The sequence below is a fragment of the Lepisma saccharinum genome, chromosome 17 (genome assembly GCF_977018435.1).
Source record: "Lepisma saccharinum chromosome 17, izLepSacc3.1, whole genome shotgun sequence".
Classification (NCBI taxonomy): domain Eukaryota; kingdom Metazoa; phylum Arthropoda; class Insecta; order Zygentoma; family Lepismatidae; genus Lepisma; species Lepisma saccharinum.
Window position 1 is genome coordinate 60,012,143 of NC_139245.1, and position 21,238 is coordinate 60,033,380.

Genomic DNA, 21,238 nt, shown 5'->3' on the forward strand with positions numbered 1-21,238 from the left:
TTCCCTCGTATACGTTATTTTGACATTTCAATTCGGTTCTAGTTCCCTAGAACCCTCCGTAGTCGAGCGGGTTAAGGCGTTCACTCGTCTTGAGATCGTTCGCTGCGGGACGGCGTAGGTTCGAATCCGGCTCTGGTCGGAATTTATTCGGCCTACGTATAGGGCCGGTGGCAACCCACCATCGTGAGGAAATTGGGGAGCTCCGAGTGAGTGAGCGTAACCCGATCGAGAAGACCTGCAACGGCTGGGGGCTCGTCGGGCTGATCCCCCGACACTCCAATACTGGTCTAAGATCTCCACGCTACAACAGGTGACGGAGGAACAGTGTGGGAGGGAGACCAGCAGTCGGCAGGTAAGCCAAGGCCCTCATCGGGCTGTTGAGCTATGGATTATTATTACAGGGTTTTTGGGGAAGGAACCTGCTTTGATTTCTTTGGGAAACCAAATCCTCGCGGGCCACAGGTTGGGCATCGCGGGACATTAAGTTTTTCATTATTCCCTCGTATACGTTATTTTGTGACATTTCAATTCGGTTCTAGTTCCCTAGAAGCAAGAATATCGTTCGAAGAAATATTTTGACTATACAAGGTGATAAACAAAGGATGTGCTTACGACACCCTAGATTATCAGATCTTTGCGGGCCACAGTTTGGACATGAGGGAATTTTAAAATTTCCCCCTTATACTCGGTACGTAGGATTCCATTGAAAATGCCCTAGTACCTAGAATACGATTCGAAGAAATATATGGATCATACAGGGTGATTGCCGAAGGAACGTACTTTGATTTCATGGTAGAACATATCCTCGCGGGCCACAGGTTGGGCACCGCGGGAAATTAAGTTTTTCATTATTCCCTCGTATACGTTATTTTGTCTCATTTCAATTCAGTGCTAGTTCCCTAGAAGCAAGAATATCGTTCGAAGAAATATTTTGACTATACAGGGTGATAAACAAAGGAGGTGCTTACGACACCCCAGATTATCAGATCTTCGCGGGCCACAGTTTGGACATGAGGGAATTTTAAAATTTCCCGCTTATACTCGGTACGTACGATTACATTGAAAATGGCCTAGAAACTAGAATCCGATTCGAAGAAATATATGGAGCATACAGGGTTTTTGGGGAAGGAACCTGCTTTGATTTCTTTTCGAAACCAAATCCTCGCGGGCCACAGGTTGGGTACCGCGGGACATTAAGTTTTTCATTATTCCCTAGTATACGTTATTTTGTGACATTTCAATTCGGTGGGAGTACTCTAGATGCTAGAATATAGTAGGAAGAATGATGTGGAGTATGCAGGCTTATAGAAAAATGTTGTAGTTATGAAATCTTAGGTTTTTTTTGCGGTGTTTTTTTTTACAATTTACCCATTACAATTGCATTTGTATCCGTACGTGCATACATTTTTGTAATATCAGTGACTATTAAAATTTCGGTAACCACCAAACGTCTCTAATTCCCTTATTTTCGTATTTTTCACATTGATACTTACATATTCTGCATTCGTGAGAATTCTTCTATTTCGCGTTTCGTTTTTTGCAGGCAAATAATCTCAATTTTCGAAATATGGAGTATTTTTATTTTCTTCGCTTTTGCTTGCGTTACACGCGATATGGCGGAGAAATCTTGACTAGCGTAGTCCATGATCAGTGGTTATGCAGTGTTGCGACCTTCATCATAGCAAAATATCTAGGTACTAGTATGGAGAATACGTAAGTATGAATGTGGAAAATAGGGCCACGCAAAGGTTTCAATATTGAAAAAGATAGCCACACGAACCATTGGCGCTAGCCCCACGAATGATTGGCGCGTGGATAGGTTAGTAGGGCCACGCAAAGGTTTCAATAGTTAAAAATATAGGCCCACGAACCATTGGCGCGTGGATAGGTTAGTAGGGCCACGCAAAGGTTTCAATAGTTAAAAATATAGCCCCACGAACCATTGGCGCTAGCCCCACGAACCATTGGAGCTAGCCCCACAAACCACTGGCGCGTGGATAGGTTAGTAGGGCCACGCAAAGGTTTCAATAGTGAAAAAGATAGCCCCACGAACCATTGGCGCTAGCCCCACGAACCATTGGCGCTAGCCCCACGAACCATTGGCGCGTGGATAAGTTAGTAGGGCCACGCACGTTTATTTACGTTCTAGAACTGTTACACAGTTACAAAACCGCGTATTTGGAAACACTGACCGGTTGTTACGTCATGAAACGCTCGCAAATATTTGGTTCACGTAGTAGACGGACATCAAGGGAACAGCTTTCGTGCATTTGAGTGATATTAATGTCGAAAATTACATGATTTACCGGCAAATAAATTTCAACGAGGTGAAAACAAACTTCCAAGACCTTCCTAAAGTATAAATAAACCCATTTCGGTAAGTACTTTCTCCTGTAAAATTGAAGAAATACGTTTTGGGGATACGAAAATTTTACCCTTGTTAGTACCAAACCTTGCAATCCTAACCTAACTATGCAAAATTATATCTGCTGTTGTGGAAAGTCGTTTTGGGTGCTTTTTTCACTTGTGCGAAGCTTTCGGACTGTTCTGCTACATGTTAAAGTAACACGATAACAACCATACTTTACTTCACAATGACACATTTTGGCGACCTAAAATCAACTGAAAACGTTTATAAACAACAAAATCTTCATCAACTATGTAAGATATTTCAGTTTCTCAAGGGGGTACAGAGGGTCAAGGGTACAGCTATTTGTCAATCAGGTCGGGAAACAGGTTGTGTGATAATTTTTGCAAGTTTTCCTAGGAGTGAAGGGTCATTTAGTGGATCGATGTTTATGGGCATTATTTGGAAGTTTGGAGAATGTGATTAGTTCAGATTGATTAAGTCATTGAAAGTGCCATTCAGTCAGGAATTATGCTGTGGAAAAAAGTTCTCAAGCTATCATGCTTCTAAGGTCCAAGTTCCGATTGTTAAATTCCGAATATATTGTGGTATATGGGAATTTTTACATTTTTTTTTCAGATTACATTTTGAAGCTGTCCAATTGTCCACAATCCTATATTCTGCTCTAGTTTATTGGCTGAAATTCTGCTTGTGCAATTATTTCATTTTACACTTGTCATTTTCTGTGTGAATACAATGTCTAGAATGACCACAGCGGTAAATGTTTACTATCCTTCGGACACCTATAACTTCTGAGTTTCGTCAATTATTGACATTTCTACTTACCTATCTACTTTGCGGATAATTTTTTAACGTGTATTCACGTTTTTTTGATCATTTTTTTTTTTTAAAAAAAGGTGTTCTTGTAGCTGAATAACGTACGTTTCCGCAAATGGTTTGTTGGGCTATGTGTCAATGGTTCGTGGGGCTATGCGAGAATGGTGTGTGGGGCTACGGATATTTTTTTCGAAACCAATTTTTAACTATTGTGACCCTACCTAACCTAACCTTACCGCTAATTGTTCGTGGGGCTATGTATGAATGGTTCGTGGGGCTATGCGTCAGTGGTTGAATTTCCGCTATAAAACATTCCCACATCACACAAAACACCTTCCAGATGTTAGACAATACTACAGGAACTTATTACGGTAAGTAGTTTCTTCTGTAGAAATGAAGAAATCTGTCCGAAGGATAGTAAACTGGTACCGATTAAGCTCTTGTGTTTTGCCAAACCTTATGTTGAAAAACCCATTATATGACTTCAGCATTGCAATGATCCCTACAAATGCTTACTTGATTGTTCTGCAAAGTAAATTGAATTGTTACTAACTTGGGCATATTTCTCAGTACTGCTGCGTAACCATAGGAAAATATTTTAACTAATTAAGATGGAAACCGAGTAAATATGACCCACAAGCAAGATTGGTTTTAAAGTCTCAATTATAATTGTTTTAAAGAGCAGCCTATTTTGCTTTGTCCAGTATGGACTGCTGCTTGCTCCATAGCTACACATAAGATACCTCTGTGACTAAAAGAAATATGGTACATATGTTCCCTAGCTTGTCTTTGATGTGAGCTTCATTTCTTTTCCTTTGTAAATATTGATTTTGCAAATCCTGCTGTGGTGACCTTTTTAACTGAACTTTTTATTACACAACATTAATCTAAAGTTATTAATTGAGAATGGAATTACATTGTGTGTTTTCATGTTGCAGGTTTTTTCTCCGGAACTGCATGTAGGTACCACTGGAAGAAAACGGAACACTGCAGGAGACTCGTCGAGGGATCTGTTCCAACATCCATAGGAAGGTATGTGCTTGTTTTTACGATTCTCGAAGAGTTTATTGTTTATTAAAATTTTGCACGTGCAATTTGACACAAAAAGCTGTTTTTTCTAAGGGAATTGCACAGGATGGAGTGCCAGATCTATAAACCGTCAAACCCAACAGAGCAAGGGGGGGATAAGGAAACCTTTAGAGGGGTCCTTGCCTGTTACATACTCAAATAGGTTTACAATAAATGTAGTATATTGTACAGCTTTTGTCCCAGCCTTGCGACATTCCATAATCAACTGAAACAGGCAATTCACCCGCATTTCGACAGTTTTCAACAATCCACAATCTCCTATAGCATGCCAAGGAAGTACCTTAACCTGTCGTTTTATTTGGTTTATTAATACTCCCAGCTTCCCCATTGTTTTCATTGCTTATTTCAACTTATCAAAGTTTCATCTGAATGTACAATACAATGTAATTCTACATGGCTCTCAAGAGGTATTTCGACCTTCATGGAGGAGTAGTTAGTACAGGGTGTTATGAAGCCAAGAGTACTGGTTCAAATCCTGGCCTGGGCATGGGTGTTCTTTGTGAGTACTCCATCATTTTCATCCTATCATAACTCATCCTCATCACAATTAGCCGAAAGTGGCAGAAAAGCAACACTTTATAACAAAAGCCAAATTAAAATATATCTTTATAGAGGTGTGTGTGTGTACACACTGAATAAACTTAATAATAGCAACAACTTTCACATGTTCTTTCATAAGTACGTGTGTTTTATATAGCAGGGATGGTAATATTTTGTGGAAGGGCCCAAAACTTGTAGTTCGGCACTGGCAACATGACCTAATGTTATTGGTTGAGATTGGAATTACATTGTTTTTTCATGTTGCAGGATTTCTCCCCAGAACTGCATATAGGGACCACCGGAAGAGGACTCACCAACAGGGATTTCGTCCAGCATCCATTGTACATACGAAGGTATGGACTATGAAAGACATGTGCCTGGTTCGCTCAACCATCCTGAAAGCGTTCTTAATGAGCTGATAGTTAACGCATCACTAGTAATCTTAAACCTGTTAAACTTTTAATGTTCGCTCAAGTGATTTTATAGGCCCATTAACTAATGACATGTTAGAGGCATTTTGCTTTGATTCCTTGCTATTCTCATACTTTGATATGAGAAATGTAACGTTTTGATTGGTTGCACCATAGACAGTAAGTGCGTTCTTCCGAAACATTTGTTTTGAACTTTTTTATATGAAATCACAGGAACAACAATAAATAAAGTAATTTGAACACATAAAGATATGTTTAAGAAAGGAATGTTAGTTAGGTATTTAGGTCCGCACACCGAAAATGTTAACAGGTACGTTGTAATTTCGTAACTTAGATTTTAATGAGTGCCTACTGACTACCAATACAAGATTATAAATCTATAAATAAGAACTACTGTTCTAGGTTAGGGTAGTCGGTTTGAATTTGATAAATTTAATTATATTAAAATGGCATTTCAAAAGAGGTCCAAAGATGTCCATGCGCGAAATGCCAACACCTGAAACTGCTTAGGACCTGAAGCTTTTTTCCTTAATGAAACATACATGTGTAGTACGGTTCTTTACATTATGTTTGGTTATTTATTATATGATGAAATGGTAGTCATGTACATTGTACATGGAACAGTTGATTAATATGATATTTTTATATTATATTTGATCGTGTATATGATTTATCATAACTGGTGAAAAAAAAGAAGTGCACTCTTAGACAATATCATTACAACTTGTACGTATGTACAAGGAATAATTTCCGAATGGATGGTAGTGTATTTTATGTCACTGCACAATGTCCATGCACAAAACTATATACCTGAAACTGCTTAGGACCTCAAGCTTTTATTTTTAATAAAACAACATATGTAATCTATATTACGTGATGAGATGGTAGTCGTTCGTAAATGTATCTTGTACATGTAACGGATGATTATTGTTTTCAATTTTTAAGTGCTCTTTGAGTTTGTTAGGAATATGATTTAATTTCCATTTGCACTGTTATTAAGTCAGCCCATTTTCAGTATGCTGCATAATAATTGTTTTGATTTTGTGATTATGTTAAGACTCATGTTATATTAAATTATTGTGCAGTACTTACGTCCAACTATGAGCTGAATAAGTAAATAGGTTCGGCAGGTTTTCTTTCTTTCTGTACTTGGTTAGGTTAGGCAGGTCAGGTTTGGTGCTTTTAACATTTTTCTCCAGGTTGCTATAGCTGTCGCTAGCCACTTGTGGTTGCACGCACTGTGATTCACAATATAGAATGAACATTTGTGTCGAGCATTCTCTTCACTGCAAAATCATTTTTTTCCATTATGTTAATTGGAGTAGGTGGTTAATAATTTGAAAAGTTCGAGAGAACAATTCCCTACTATTTTCAAAGATTGCAGGCTACATCGTGAGTTTGAGAGTATTAAAAGTAGATGTTATGGAATAAAAAATAGTTTTTCTTTCATAATTTGTGCGAAAGATAGAGGAAGTTAGAATTTTGCATGATTTCCAAGATAATTCAACTTTAAAAATGTCACACGTTACTTTCGTGGACTCCGTGAAAGACCAGTATGCCAGAAAAGAATCTTGTCAGTGAATTCCAACCGATACTTTCCAATACCACTGTTAACTGCCAATACCGATGCCCTATTTTATAGACAACAGTGATTTGAATAATTTTGAACATTTAATTGTATTACAGAATTTCCTGTTGCCATATTAATATGCTTTTCCTTTCAGGCTTCGTCATGGATATGATGCACCGTGTGAAGATTTTTGATTGAAGATTGTTGCAGGGTGTTTAAGTTTTCTTCTTTGTCTTTCTTTTAATGTATAATTGCTGGGTCTTGTAATCTTTATGTATTCTATTAATATGTAATTCCTGGCTCTTGTAATCCTTATGTATTGTATTTTTAATATGTAATTTCTGTGTCTTGTAATACTTATTTATTGTTTTTTTAATATGTAATTTTTATATACAGGGTGGCTCAAAAGTAGGTATACAGTACCAGTGACTTTATTCATCAACAATTAATGAACAATTTTTAGTGGGTAGTAGGATGACTGTGTACTTTCAAATTACTAGCCATCATTCATAGTATCTAGATATCCTAAAAGGATAATGAACTTACAAAGAACAATGTCAGGCCGACAGTCGTATATACTGTATACCTATTTTTGGGCCACAGTGTATTATATGATCAATATAAACTTCCTTTACTTATGCATTGTTTTTTTTTTAATACGTAATTTTTATATATTATATGATCAATATAAACTTCCTACTTATACATTGTTTTTTTAATATGTAATTTTTATATATTATATGATCAATATAAACTTCCTGTACTTATGCATTGTTTTTTTAATATGTAATTTTTATATATCATCCATATATACTTCCTATGCTTTCAATAAATTAAATATTTGACACATTGACCTTTCACTTTCTTGGAGAATTCCCTTCATCATTCTGTGATGCCGCATGTATGTTGTAAGTTGCTTTACATGCCATGAAGTAAATATTAGGTTGTAGTGTCTAGAGCAGCTGTTCTCAAACCTTACCTTTTTTTTTTGTTTTGGGATACGATTTCACCATGCATAATGTGTGTTCATGTTTTCCCATTTTTATAACGTTTCATATAGGTTTTCATGGTTCACTCTTTGAGAACTGCTGGTCTGTAAAGCAACTTAGACTGATGCCTCTTTGGCTTCAGCAGTAGATTTTCTTCCATTACTGTGTCTGATACATGGTGTATATGATAAGGTAACAGTATTGAGTTTTTTATTCATTATTCCACATCTTTCAGTGTTTTACGGAATGGTATTGAGGTGAGACTGCAGCAAGTTTCCTCTGCATTTAGGATTGCCATTTTACTTAGATTTTCACATCGTCTGAAACTGAGAGAGCATCATAATATAAATCAAACTTTTAACTTTACCATCAGCTGTGAATGTCTAGTAAATCATTTGTCTGTGACATGCCAAATTTGAGCAGTTATGCTTTATACTAACTTCATTCCTGTAAGAAAATGAACCACGTGTATGTTAATACAAAATACAGGAGTCTGGACATTTTGAGATATTAAAACATTTGATTAATTAATACAATATTGAATTAAAGGTCTTGAATTATTGCTGCTGGAGTGGCATTCAAAAAGACTCAACTGGTAACAGCATGAATAACTTCGCAATACATTTTAATATGCAGCAAATCCAAATATTTTAAAATTCAGCTAGCAACAGTAAAACAATTTAATGTTTATTATTCTGATTTATTGATACACGTAATACAGAAAACACACCACCATAAAAAGAATACTGTATTTGTTCTTTTTAAAAAAAGGTAGTGGAAATTTCCATTTTTTTTTTAATAGAAAAAGAAAATTCAGACACCATTTGAAAATTTCCAAATCTCATGGCAACCATAATTTTTCTACCCCTGCTGATGATGAATATACCAATTTCGTTACTAGATTCATTGATTGAAATTAAAATTTTGGTTACATCAGCACAGGTTCTTTACTGAAATGTATGTGGATATGCATTTCTCACAAAGGATGCATGATGGGATCCATGTGTAGTTGGGTCTACACAGCATGTGAACAGTAAACCTCTATTGGTGTTTGGTATTCTCTTTGAGAATGAGCTATGAATGTACGTATGTAATATAATATATTTGTGTGTGTAATGCCATGAATTATTTTGCTGAGAAAAGAAACAAGGAGTAACTGTGCTAGAACTCTTTGGCAGTTGAACACTCAGGATTAAGATAACACCTTGCTTACAAAATAAGTTTCTTCAACAAAACACAAGGAATTAGACTACACTGTGACACCATTGTCTCGGTAAGCACTTCTCTTCTTGGTTCTATCAGCTTGATTTGCTCTTTTCTCACTTCTCATTGTCGAGCAATTGCTAGCGTGGGAAGTGTGAAAGGGTTTACCACAAACCAGTTATGGAAGAAAGATATTTTGCATTTATTGTAATTTTCAGCTTCTGCTGCCTCTGTAAGGTAATTGTGATGATTGATAATGAAATGTTAAGTAGGAAAATTTGCTAACACCTCAAGGAAACACCTGTGCTAACATCAGGACTCAAAGATTGCATCTGTGGTGGTCAATCAGTCAACATGTTTAGCCACAACAGTTGTAAGTGAAAATGTATGAACAAATGGGAACAACTAAGGATGGTATTTTTCTATACGCGGAACTGCAATTTAATTTACTCTTTGATTTAGCTATGAGGATACAAAATTTGTTTATTTTACCCTAGATGGAGAGATAAATTATTTTCTGTTTGAAACATTTCAATCTCGTTCAAGAAGACATTCTAAAGGAGGGCTATGTGTGTGTGGTTATATTCTAAACATACAAAACTTTCAAATTCATGGAAGTAAAAATTCTTTCATTGTGGCCTGACTACACTCTATACCAGCATTTGATATACTATTTCAAAAGAATTTCACCCAACCGATGCATATTGGTAATGTTGTCACCATGTAACCCAGGATGGGTTCGATACCCAGTGGAGGCCACAGTGGTTCAGATCCCACTTTAAATTGTAATTTCAGTCCCAACTAGCCTATCTGCATAAAGTGCACTTAAAACAAGAATTCAAACAAAAGAATTTCATTCTAATTCAACTGCAATACATTGATATGTGCTAAGGAAAAAACACCTCAACTAAAAACTTTGATATTCAGAACTGTTTTAAATATCTCAAAAGCATATAACCTGGTAATATATAGGGTGAGGCACTCAAGCGGGAAGATTTAATAAATTCACGAAAAATAGAGAGATCATTTTTTTTTAACATGCATGTACTGTACATGAGTGAAAATTACTAGTGTACCTGAAAAATGTTATTTCTTTTTAATATGATGTCAGCAAGATGGCATCCTTGGTTTTGCACACATTCTCAGAGTCTCAGAGTAAATCCGTCCGTGAGGTTGCGAGAGGTGGGGTGCATTATCATCTTGTGGAATCATCGACCTCTACTTTTTCGAAAATGAACACAGTGACGGTAAATGCTGGACGTTATGCTGACATGTTTGTAACATTTTCCTGCCTGCCCTCGATGACTAGGAGCCAGGTGAAGAAACTCTTCCAGCAAGATGGTGCAACTAGCCATACGGCCAGCATGTCTATGGATGTGCTTAGACTCGCATTTCCTGGTCGTCTCATCAGCAGATTCGGTGATATTCCATGGCCTGCACTTTCACCTGACTTAGAAGCTCCTGAAATTTTTTGTTTGAGGTTACCTCAAATCCAAAGTATTCAAGGACAACCCTCCAAGAACCAGGGAAGATTTGATGGAGCGAATTCGGCAAGAGATCCACAACATTCCATTGGAGATGCTATGCAACGTCATGGTCGGATTTACTCAGAGACTCCAACAATGTGTGTTGCACATTGGATGTCATCTTACTGTCACCATATTAAAAAAATGAACATTTTTCAGGTACACTAGTAATTTCCACTCATGTACAGTACATTCATGTCTAAAAAAATAAATAATATTTGCTCTCTCTATTTTTTGTGAATGTTTTAAATCTTCCCGTTTGACTGCCTCACCCTGTGTGTATATATATATATATATATATTAAAAAAAGTTCTATCGAAGAGTTTTCTATTTAACTTGGCAGCTGTGTTTTAGCTCCATAAAGCAATCAACAGTACAGAGGAATGTGCAGTGTAGTCACCGGCCCTTTTGGGTTGTATCAGTTTGGATAAGATTCAATCAAATCATTCCAACACAGAAATATTTTTGATCATAACACCAATTATTCAGTACTTTTTTCAGGGGTACGTTTCCTACAATTTACCATCAAAATAAATGCCAATCTCGAATTTTTTGTTATCTTTTGTATCTATGGTCTACAGGAATGCTCTAGTCGAATTTCGTGATGTTCAGACAATAAATCTAAATTCTAGTGCGGGGGGGGGGGGTGTAGCACGAACGCTTTTCCAGTTTACTATGAAAATGAATAGGAATGCCGAATTTCTTTTTATCTTTTGAGTCTATGGTCTACATGGATGCTCTCAGTCGAGTTTCGTGATGTTCGGATAGAAACTCTAGATTCTAGAGTGGGGGGGTGTAGCACGAACGCTTTTCCAGTTTACTAAGAAAATGAAAAAAAAATGTCGAATTTCTTGTTATCGTTCGTGTCTATGGTCCATATGGATGCTTTCAGCCGAGTTTCGTGATGTTCGGTTAGAAACTCTAGATTCTACAGTAGCACGAACGCTTTCCCAGTTGTGAATGAAGATGAATAGAACTGTCGAACATATCATGTCGTTATTTTGTTGTTGCGTGATTTAAGGTGCTATTCTCTTTCAGGTGAGCAATTTCAAGGTAATCTAGCGAAGACTTCACATTCTTGAACATTTATACATTGTGAAACATGGGATATTCCCTTGCATCGTGATGTATTAGATGGTGGTCATGTATAATTGCTCATTAGGACGTCATCAATTCCGCCAGTTTTTCATACATGACGTCATTACTGTGTTTACTTCCGGTTTATGGGGTGTAGCACGAAAGCCTAGCTTTAAGAAATCCGTCTCCGGCTTATACTATCGTTACCCAATAGAGAACATTGCTTCCAGAATTATGCAGATAGTAATGTGGACATAGGTGTTGGGCCAGGGCACAGCATGCGAGAAATGTGCTAACGTGCAAGTGAAATTCGCACAAGTGTTCCAAGTTAATAAATGATGAAAGTTGTTAAGAATTTTTGTAACAGCTTGTATTAAACATACACTAAACATAAAATTTTTAGGAATTATGAAGATAGGAATGTGATGTTGGGCCAGAGCAAACATTGAAACATGTGCTCACATGCTGGGTGGTAAAACGTGCTTCTTTGTGAAAGCAAGTGCAGGAAGGTTTTAATCTCATGGTCGAAATCTGTGCGCATAGAAATTAGCAGCTTTTATATTATTTGTGTAGATGTATACGTTATGGCTTAGATTTTAGATTTCAGATAAATGCTCACCGCAGGACAGGTAACTAACCGTCCACCCTCGAAAATTTCATCTGTTCAAAATTTAATTGACAGCTTTAACATGGCATTTTTCCTTAAAAGATGCAGAAACCAAAAATAACTTAAATATTTAGCTCCCTACTGTGACCATCGTTTGTCCAATCCTCATATTATGGGGTAGTTTCACTGTATTTTAAACGAAATGTCATTGTGTACATGCAACAAATCCAAAGAAATTCTAACCGTATTATTAACGCTTCTAACTGACCAACGTAAAATTACAATCACAATTTCATTTTAACACCATTAACTAAATTAACCGATCCCATACAGCACAACATGGTTTCAGATACGTTAGCAACACATAAGTCGTGAAACATTGTAACATTGCGGCAATGTTGCAGAACATTACAGAAATGTTTCGGGTAAGTTTCAGTAATGTGGAAATGTCCGCGAACATAACACAACATTGATAATGTTACAGAAACATGTAAATGTAACATTACCGACATCACAGAGAAATTTCCATAAGGTTGCATAATATTTCAGTTACATTACTGCAATACTATTTTACATTGTGTTTATATTGCATGTATTCGTGGATGGCATATTTGAGGAGGTTATTGGGGTTAAGCCCTTTCAAAAATTATTACAATATTCCCTTGTAAATCATTTCCTGAAAATAGAATTCACAAGATTCTACTTAGAAAACTAGGTTTAGGCAAGATATTTAAATGTATTTATTTTACCACTCATGAATTGACCACATATCTTAATGAACATTTGCACTTTGACATAAAAAACGTTTTAAATCCATTCATTTTACAGATAATGACACAAACATGAGATGAGCAAAATATCTCGGTGATATTTGTTTTGGTTCTCGAGAAACACTCCTTCAAACACCTCTGAAATTCACCTCCTACATCACGGATTTAAAAAACGTCCTCTCCAAAGATAGGAGGTCCTCTGACGTCATCACTTAGAAATGCATGCAGGCAAGGCTTCTGCTCGTCCCGTCAACTTAGCATGAGCCGCGAAAGCGACAGCGAAGCCACTTGTTACTGCGTAAAACAAGTATCTTGTAACTTCCAGTGCAAACATCTGTGCTCCATTTCTTGGAGATGAATTATGCCCTAGCAGTATAGCAGTATTTACTATAATTCAGCCACTCAGTTGAGGGTTTTCTCATTAGGGTGACAAAGCAAAACTTGTAACAGTCAATGGCTGAACACGTGAACACCCTTGGTCATTGTGAATACATAGGTTGCTTCTGACTGGTAAGAACTTAATGTTATAGGAATGCCTTTTCTGGAATTACAATTATTTTCGTCATAATATTTTATTCGCAAATTTTAAGATAGTACATTTAGAACACTTTGGTTTACACACCAATTTCTGCAATATAAGAGGTGATACTGTACAAACAGGTACAGGGAGTTTTTAAATTTCCTGCAGTAAATGACAGTTTTCTTCAGTTAATATATATATATATTGCAAATTTTTGTATTTAGCCTACTTTTACGACGCTTTTCCGTCACTTTGTTTAACCGCAACGATGAGAACGCATGGTTAATTTAGTATGTATCTTCTCTAACATCACATTTCTTCCCACTTTTGGCTAATCGCTACAATGAAGATGAATGATTACAAGCAGTATTCGAAGTCGGGGTTCAGGAGGACAGCCCCCCCCCACATACACACACTACCACCACCACCAACAAGCACAATCTAAGTATCACCCAACCTGCCACGATACGAGACAAACTTTTTCTTCTATTCCATCTCATTTCGAAAACATTCACTTGTCCTGTCCCATCTCCTTTTATGAGACGAGATGGAAAATGTGTTGTCTCGTGAGCAACACTAACATTAACAATAGAAGCATCCCCCAAGGTGTTCCCAAAGTATCGAGCAAACATCCTCCCATGTAACAATTTCCAGTTCAATGAAATGTCACTCACAAGGGAACAGTCATGCCCAGGTCAAGAGTCAAACCTGGAACATGCGACTTCCTCAGATAAATCATGAATTTTGTGTATAATAATTACATTCCTGGTAATTCTGAATCTGCGGTTTGGTTTGCATATATAAGCAGGATAATATTCAGTTTTCGAGGGCTCGTACCATTAAAACGAGGAGTCAAAAAAATATTAAGAAAGGTTTTTGTTTGTATTTATAATGATGAGCCTTTACATACGTTGTTAATTCTATATTTTCCGAGACTTGAGACGAGAACGAGAATTGCCCTCCCAAACCGAGATGGATGTTTATAAATCGAGACGAGACTGTCAATGAGACATTTACAAATAAACACGAGACAGACATTTACAACTCTCAACGAGAACGAGACCAAGGCTGCCGTCTCTCGTCTGGATAGGATCCTTAGTGGTGAAGTTGTGAACCAACCAATTAATGCGTTCAGGGTAAAGAGATGAGGCGGCATTTTTCGCGGTACAAAATTCAAAATGTATCGTACCATTTCAGGATGGGTTATTGTTATGCACATGGGCGTATATATAGTTCAACTGGGGGAAGGGGGGGGTGGATCAAGTTTTGGTATGATTAGGGTTGCTTTATTTCGTAAGTGAAAATCCAGGACACTGCTGGCCGGAAGCGTGTTAGAGAGCAGGGGGTGCTGGACCTGACAAAATTGTGTGTATGTAGTCACGAAGTCACGCTAGTATTGATACTTTTCTGTTGATCTTGTGTCACTGCGTTTTTAAAAACCAAATATTTTTAAGATGACTCGAGGGGGAATAGACAATTGGTCTGCAGTTCCATCTGGTGTGTGGAATTACGGAATTTCCTACCCATCCGTATCCCGACTTAAGTCTCTAATTTAAGAGAATAAAATAAGTCCGAAGAATTTCTTATGAACAAGCGGATGAACAGGTAACTCTGGTAATTTTACTGAACCAAAGGGGGGTGGACCCATTTAAACCCCCCTTATATTCGCCCTTGGTTATACACATTATTTCCTTGTAATAATTATACTTAAACTAATTATTAATATGTACTGTGCAACTGATGTAATCTTATCAGTGTATTTCCTCTTGATTGCCTAAAAATATTTGATCATAACTTGCGCAACAGAAATGAAACACAAACTGAAATTGCTTTATGGAAAATATATAAATATATAATAAATATATATATAAGTATATATATAAATATATAAATAAAGTGAAGAATGTGAAAATTCTTATTTTGCACTACATAGGTTACGGTAAATTTCGATAAATATAAGTTTAAAATATATATATTTTTGAAAGTTTGGTCAGCAACCAATTTTACAAGCAATATTTTTCGCATGACCTGAGAACACACACGCAGCAGAACCCTTTCATTTATGTTGCACGTGAGCAGGAGGGATATTTCATGGAAGAATGATCATTACAAAGCATAGCTTTTCTTTCCACTATCGCTCGTTCTTCCATTATTTAAATGTGTATGGACTTGTAAAACTGCTGCACATGTTCGCTCACCGTGGGCTACTGGACGCTTAAAGCAAACGACAACGAGCTCTCTCTAAGTCGTGACATATTAACATGGCGGCGGTGTGTTTTCAGCGCAACTCTAGCCTCACAACTTTGAAAGTCTCGTTTCTGCCTTAAACTTGAAGTAGAGAAACGCGAGAACTTGCAGGGGCAATTTTTCCAGGGTGTAGTTTTTAAAATTGTTGTAAAAAAAATTGAGTGGAAATGTCCATTGTCGCAATTAATATAAGGGGAGAACAACTGCATAAATGTACTGGATATGAATTCATTGATATTAGACAACAGGTAGAGCTAAATATAAAAAAAAGAAAAGAAAAAGAAACTCAAGTGAAAATGAAATATTGACAACTAAATCACTAAATTCTAAAATAACATCAAATTTGTATAAAAGAATAGTGCTTTATATGCTATAATAAAGTTCTCCCTGGTTTGTAACACCATGTCATGAAGATTGGATTTGAGTGATGTTATCAGCATCATGCTCCAGTCACTATCCACCCCCTTTACCAATTGATGAGAGGCTGGCAGGATGTAAAACATTTTGCAGAATCATGGTCATCTGAAAATTCGATTCTGTCTGCATTTCTCTGGGATAACATATGTGTTCAACTTACATGGTTTTTCAGCCTACACAGCGGTCAAACTATCAGTATTACACAGCAATATTCCAAATCAGATTTCAAATGTTACAAATTGAGCATGTGGTTTTAAAGTATATAACTTCCATATACTAAAATTTACCATGTGTAAATTCTGGTATAATCTGGTGTAACATATTGTTCTGTTTTGTAATATTCCTCTTAATTACAAAAGAATCAAGAGGTGATTTCAGCATTTCATTCCAAATAAAATAATTAACTAGCACACTTGCATGTTTGTATTTAACAAAACCTTGTACATGCCTACTTGAAATTCTTGACAAGTCTGCATTCTAATAATATTAATTCTGAAATATTATGCATTATTCTGTAAACTTGAAATACCTCTGGAGATCATGCAAAGGGTCCTAATGTAACCTGAATTGTGAGGCAATGTGTCATATACTACCATAACTGGAGAATGTAGACACACATTGACCATGAAAGAGATTCAGTTAATGAACCAGTATAAAATAAAAACAAACTGGGAAAAAGAGACAAGAGACAAATGTAAAATGGATACATGCTAAAGTTCAGGAATTTTTATGCAGTAACATTACAAAAATGAGAACACGCCAGACAATTGTTATGATGATTTTGCAGATGTTGTGAGAACTATAAATGAGAGCCTTGTAATCAAGGGGTGTCTAGTTCGATACACAGTGGAGGTACATATCTGTGTATATTGTGTGTTTAAAGCAACAGTAACAACCAAACAAATATAAATAAACATACTTTGACACAGTTACGATGCCAGTGAGTGCTCAGGCACAATTCATGTCCGAGGGCCTCCCTGATGGCACAGTGGTAGCGTCATTGCCTTGTAATCAAGGATCCCAAGTTCGATACCTGGTGGAGGCACATAATGGTTCAGATCCCACTTTAAACTGTAGGTCAAGTCCCGATTAGACTTACTGTGCATAAAGTGAACTTAAAACACCAAATCAACCAACCAACTAAGCAAGCAATTCATGTCAGCACTGAAGTCCAAAAATTACACATATATTACATGGTTATGGTTATTATGAAAAGAACATTTTTTTCATAAAATATATCCTTTCTTTTAAATTTTTTTGTTTAAATACACTTTTTTCTGTAGTTCAGAAGAATTCCATTGCAGGTTCTGCAATATACCCTCATGTTGGAGTGGAATAACATTCAGTTCCTTCCTGTAAAGGAAATACGGTCATGTGTAACATCAATTCGAAATTAACATTCTAGTCAGAACTTGCTTTTAACTCTGGTTCCCATATACCAAATATTCTTAACTTCAATTTTATTTCTAAAATATATTGTGTGTAATAAGATAATATCTGCAGAAGAATACCTATGCCACACTAGGCCTTCTAAACAAAGATGACTTTCATTATCAACAAAAAAAAAAAAACTTTCTTCACAGAAATAATACTTCAGCTGCCTCCATAGTGGAGTAGTTATCACAATATGCTATGATGCCCAGGGTCCTAGACCGAAGCCTGGCATAGGTATTTGTGAGTCTCCATTCATCAATTTCAGCATCCCCATCTTTGCGATTAGTCAAAAGTGGCAGAAATACAAAGTAAAATAAGTCAATTCAATCAATCAACAATCAGGAATATTGCACAAATTTGCAAGACATTTAATTTGAAAATACAAATGTTTTAACAATGTGAAAAGTGATCGATAAGTTATCAGAAAATTGTTATTTAACCAATGTTTGAAGATGAAATTTTGGCATTCTGGACTATGCAACAACCTACTGCATAACAAGCCAAGCTTTCTTGTGAGATTATAGAGTTGCAAAAAAGCCAGCTTTTTGAATGAACTTTTTTCGATAAAAAGCAGGCTTTTTTAAAGAAAAAACAACAGAAATCTTTGCTTTTTATCAATTGCAGCTAATCTATTTCACTTGAAGTTACTGTTATGAGTTTACAGGTTTGTAGTCACATATTTTACAAAAATTTACGTAATGTAGCAGCCAAGAGACATATATTGGCCAATCTCAGTGAGCACATATTGCATACTGGTTCAGCTACAATTTTAACCCTAGCTTATCGAGGAAGAGGGGGGGGGGGTTGCAGTCCAACCACCTCTATTTTTTTGATTTTCAACTGTTTGATTGATTTAGTTTATTTTACTTCGCGTTTTGTGCCTCTTGGCTAATTTGCAAAGATGGGAATGAGTGATGAAATGATGAAATTGATGAATGGACATTCACAAACAACCAAGACCCGGGACCCTTGGCATCGCAGCAGGATGTGCTAACCACTCGGCCACAGGGTCCGGCTTTCAACTGTTTGAAAATAAATTACATGGTTCCCTGGAATGTTCCGAATATTTCTGTATTACTTCTGCTCATAAAAACATACTTGACTTAACTCGACTTAATTCCTTCAGTTCCTATTGGAACATAGGGCATCCACGAAGTGTCTCCATCTCACTCTGTTGCATGCGATCTTCTTCATTTCTTTCCAACTTTTCCCCTGTTGTTTTCCTTCTTCTTCAACAGTACGTCTCCATGAGCTTTTGGGTCTTCCCCTTTTTCTAGCATCTTGAGGGTTCCAGTAAAGTGCTTGTTTTTCAATTGTGTTGTCTGCTTTCCTTAGTGTGTGTCCTATCCAGTTCCATTGTCTTCTTTTAATTTGGTTTTCAATCTGGTCTTCTGATGCTCGTATCCAAAGTTCTTGATTTGTGATTACTTCTGGCCAATGTACATTTAATATTCTCTTCAGACATCTGTTAATAAAAACTTGTAATCTATTTGTGATTTCAGTTGTGACTTTCCAGGATTCTGCTCCATACAGCAATACTGATTTAACATTACTTCTAAAAATCTTTAACTTTGTTTCTGTAGTTATAATCCTACTTTTCCATATTGGCTAAAGTTGTACAAAGGCCCCATTTGCTTTCTTGATGCGTTGTTTTACATCATGTTCTGTTCCTCCACTTGTTGCAACTACACTTCCTAAGTAAGTAAAATTGTCTACATCCTCTAATATTTCATTTTCTAATTGAATATAATCTTGGATTCTTGCATTTATTCGCATTTTTTTAGTCTTTGATTTATTTAATGTCAGTCCGAATGTTTTTGCTTCTACAACCAGATCTTCCAATTTAGTTTTTGCATCTCTATAAGATTCTGACAACAGACACACATCATCGGCAAAATCTAAATCTTCTAATCTATCCATAAGGCCCCATTGCATTCCTCTTCTTTTTCCCTTTACGGTTTCCCTCATTACTGTATCTATTACGAGAAGAAAAATAAGAGGCGACAGAATACATCCCTGACTCACTCCAGATTCTGTTTCAAAGGGTTCTGTAACATCGCCTTCATGAATAACTTGACTCTTGTATTGTCGATATGACTCCTGGATTATCCTTATTATCTTAAATGGTATTCCAAACTTCTGTAATATTTGCCACATTTTTTCCCTTGTTATAGAATCAAAGGCTTTCTCAAAATCTACAACGATGGTATACAATCTAGTATTCCATTCTATTCATTGCTCAATGATAATCCTTAATGTATAGATTTGATCTGTGCAGGATCTACTAGAACGAAATCCTGCTTGCTCTCTCCTAATCTTGGCTTGTATTTTATCTTGAATGCGATTTAATATAACCCTAGTTAGTATTTTACTTGGGACCGATAACAGCGTGATTCCTCTCCAGTTATTACAATTTGTCATATCGCCTTTTTTTGGAATTTTTATTATAAGACCCCTTTTCCAATCTTCTGGCATTTTCTCTTTTTCCCAAACTGCCGCGAACACTTCATATAATATTTCTGCCATCAAGTTCACATTTACCTTCAAAATCTCTGGTGGAATTTGGTCTATTCCAGCTGCTTTCCCATTCTTTTGTTGCTTAAGTACTAGTTTGATTTCCTGAATTGAAGGAGGAAGGTCTGAAATTCTCATCTCTGTACGCTCTTCATTTTCTTCAGTTTCTTCAGCCTCACTCTCTATTTCTCTCGTTCTGTCATTTTCTCTGATGTTCCCATTTAATACCTCTTCAAAGTGCTCTTTCCATCTCTTCATTTGTTCTTGTTTATCTGTTAACAGCCTGCCATTCTTATCCTTGACTGGTATATTTTTCTTAAATTGTCGCTTTGATAGTATGCGTGTTGTTTGATAAAGTTGTTTTAAGTCACCCTTACTTGCTGCTTCCTCTGCTACTCTTGCTTGCTGTTCTATCCAATTGCGTTTATCATTTCGAGCACTCTTCTTCACTTTTCTATCAAGATTTTTATATTGTCTTTGTAGCGAACTCTTTTGGGTTCTTTTTTTTGCAGTGTTTAATTCTTCCTTCTTCATTTTTCTAGCTTTAATTTTATCCCATGTGTTTGTTGACATCCAGTCTTTCTGATTACTTTCCCTATATCCTAAAATGTTTTCACTTATTTCTATCAAATTAGTTTTGGTCTTCTTCCATTTTCTCTCTATTGTATCCTCTTCTCTTTCTTCTATATCTTCATCTTGCTCCATTTGTAAACCTTCAAACCTGTTCCTAAGTTCTAATACAAATCTATTTCTTGTATCTTTATCATTTAACTTTTTCAAATCAAATTTCTTTCCCATTTTTGAAAACTTTTTACATGCTGCCATTATACGGAGTTTAAAGACTGCAATTACCAAGTGGTGATCACTACCAATATCGGCTCCTCTTTTATTTCTTACATCTAGAAGGGATCTTCTCCATTTACGGATAATGCAAACATGGTCAATTTGATTTTCTGTCACATGATCAGGTGATACCCATGTCACTTTATGGATATCTTTGTGGGGAAAAACAGTTCCACCTATGATCAGGTCATTTTCTGCACAAAGGTCAACAAATAACTGTCCATTTTCATTCATTTCCCCCCGTCCATGTCTACCCATAATATGCTCTATTCCTTCA

The 21,238-nt window shown here is 36.3% G+C and overlaps 1 long non-coding RNA gene across 1 annotated transcript in view; it reads left to right on the forward strand.

The window, feature by feature from the left end:
- LOC146001320 (uncharacterized) overlaps nucleotides 1–5,147 on the forward strand; it is a 362,490-nt gene extending 357,343 nt beyond the window's left edge. The window contains exons 2-3 of the long non-coding RNA XR_014443568.1: nucleotides 4,123–4,216; nucleotides 5,081–5,147. This is a non-coding gene — a long non-coding RNA (uncharacterized LOC146001320). The remainder of the gene's footprint in view (nucleotides 1–4,122; nucleotides 4,217–5,080) is intronic.
- Nucleotides 5,148–21,238: the final 16,091 nt, after the last annotated feature.